Source organism: Schistocerca nitens, chromosome 6, assembly GCF_023898315.1.
Source record: "Schistocerca nitens isolate TAMUIC-IGC-003100 chromosome 6, iqSchNite1.1, whole genome shotgun sequence".
NCBI lineage: Eukaryota > Metazoa > Arthropoda > Insecta > Orthoptera > Acrididae > Schistocerca > Schistocerca nitens.
This window is the reverse complement of record NC_064619.1, coordinates 39520390-39523207: the sequence shown is the minus strand read 5'-3', so window position 1 is coordinate 39523207 and position 2818 is coordinate 39520390.

Below are 2818 nucleotides of genomic sequence, written 5' to 3'. Positions count from 1 at the left end.
TGAGAAAATCTTCTCGACTTATCATTTTGAAGGTAATACTGATAAAATGAGGAAATTTTGTTCTTAAATTTGCCGAGAAAACCTACATTCCCATGTTAAACACCAAAGATCAAGCGAAATCTTACTTAGAAAATTTCGAAGGGCTGGTTATAGGGGATTTTAAAAGAAATATTATGAAGATGGCTATGTGTTGTTCCCTTACAGACAATGGATTTAAAATTGGACACTAAAAGCGCTCACAGATGCATTAAACCGAGAATTCACTCCTTATTCTTTAACAACAGTGGGACTGTACTGCTCGAAACTGTACATTTCCCATCACTGTACATGGTTCTTGTTGTGTCGGCAGACTTGCCAACACTACGCACACTAATTGAAATAGGCGGCCAAGATGCACGCGCTAACTCACGAAGGATGGAGTGAGGTCTGAAACAGGAGACTTAATGAATGCTATAAAGAAAAGTACGTAGCTCCTTTGGTACTTATCTTTTAATCCATCCTTTGTATACATAGTTCTTGATGAGACATCTGGATATTGTGGCGATACAAGTGAGACTCTTTAAATACAAGCTATCTAAGGCTAATGGCGCCTTGCTAGGTCGTAGACTTGAACTTAGCTGAAGGCTATTCTAACTGTGTCTCGGCAAATGAGAGAAAAGGCTTCGTCCGTATAGTCGCTAGCAACGTCGTCGTACAACTGGGGCGAGTTCTCGTACGTCTTTCGAGACCTGCCGTGTGGTGGCGCTCGGTCTGCGATCACACAGTGGCGACACGCGGGTCCGACATGTACTAATGGACCGCGGCCGATTTAAGTTACCACCTAGCAAGTGTGGTGTCTGGTAGTGACACCACAGTTCTCACAGGTGCAACTGACGTAGATTCCATATTACCATGTTCTTGCACTTTTTACACTTCATTTTATTTTATTTTCTAAAAATTCGCAACATTTGCAACGACGAATCCCACACCATTTGACAGATCGCGCGAGTATCCTGCGCAAATAACTTGTTTCCCTTGAGTAAAGGATTGCGGAAAACTACCCCCGCTGAGGGATGAAAAAGCGATGCACGTGTCATCTGGTGGCGGGCTGGGGAGTCGGCAGACGCCCCGTAGCGGTGGTTGCTGCTTCCGCCCCTGAGCTGCGCTGCGGACGCTACTGTGCAGAATGCTGTGGGCCTCATAAAGGCTGTATCAAGGAACTGGCGACTTAGAATAAGCAATCGATAACGTAAACAGGCGCAAGGTGTTTGATGTCTCAGAAACATTTGTGTACGTTATAGAGGAAATCTGGTACCGTAACATACAACCTGTACAAGAGCCGACACGGAACAACAGCAATAGAAGACAGAAAGGTCTAAAAAGTATGTAAGGCAGTGATGCAGTGTTTCTTCTCTACCGTTCGTCCACGTTATCGAAGACGCTACGAAGGGAATATAATAACAGGAAGCGTCGAAAATGGGATTAAAATTCAGGGGGAAAGGAAATACATGATAAGATTTACTGAAGCAGATTTACAGGAAAGTATGAAAAAATTACAACTGCTATTCCATTAGATGAGGTTAGGTTAGGTTAGGTGGTTGGGAGTAAAACAAAGACGAATAAAGGCATTAAGGAAAGAGGAATGAGCAAATTCAGCTTCAAAATTGGGAGCAATTTAGTAGGCGCAATGAAGGACTACTGCTACCTTGGAAGTAAAATGACGCTCGGCGGACGAAGCAAAGAAAATATAAATAGGAAACAGGCCAGTACAAGGAAAGAGAGTATTCCTAGCTAAAAATGTCTACAAGTATCAAACATACGCCTTACTATGAGAAAAAAATTCCTAGGAGTGTACATCTGCACCGTGTGGACGTGAATGGCGATCTGTGCGAAAACCAGGACTGAAGAGACTCGATGCGTCTGAGATGTGGTGCTACAAAAGGATGGTAAAACTTAAGTGTACTGAGAAGATACCAGGAGGTTCTCCATAGAATCAGCGAGGAAAGTAGTATATGGAAAACGCTGATTAGTTCTATAGAAAGGTGTTGAAAATAAGGTGTAGTGACAGGATAAAAGATTAGGTGGTTCCGTGCAGAATCGGCGAGGAAAGGAATGTGTAGAACACTGGTAAGAAGCAATGGGATGATAGGACTGTGGTGAGACGTTAGGGGATAACCTCGATGATACGAGAGAGAGAAGTAGAGCGCAAAAATAGTAGGGGTGACAGAAGTTGAAATATATGTAACAAATTGAGGACACAGTTGTAAGTGCTACTCTGAGGTGAAGAGGTTGGGACAGGAGAGGAGGTCGTAGCGGACAGCAACAGACCAGTCACATGACTGATGTGTGTAACCCGACGCTTCTTGTTTTTATGTAGTCTTTTCTCTAGCGATCTTATGAGTGCAAGCATAACTTGTACGTTATATATCGGGATGCGTTTGTCGAGGCCACAGGGGAGATATCTATGGCGCCAGTCCCTTCAGTTTCCCTACCGTCCACACGCTATGCAACCCGACGTACACTCAGAAACACGGTTTTCCACTTCCACGTTCATGTCATATACGAGTTCTGTTGTTGATGAAAGCTTTCTCTGACGTCTCTCTTGCTTCACCCATCTTCCTGCATAGCGGAGTCCTTCACTTATTCTCTTGCTTATTGTTGGTTCTCCAAAAAATGACATCAACTAAGACACTATCCCCTTTCTGCTACCCAACACCGTCTTTACCTTAAATAATAATTAAATCAAAAACCTGAGCTGCCGACAGGCGTTGATAGACATCAACGGGGACAGTTGGAAATGTGTTCCCCGACCGGGACTCGAACCCAAAATCTCCTACTT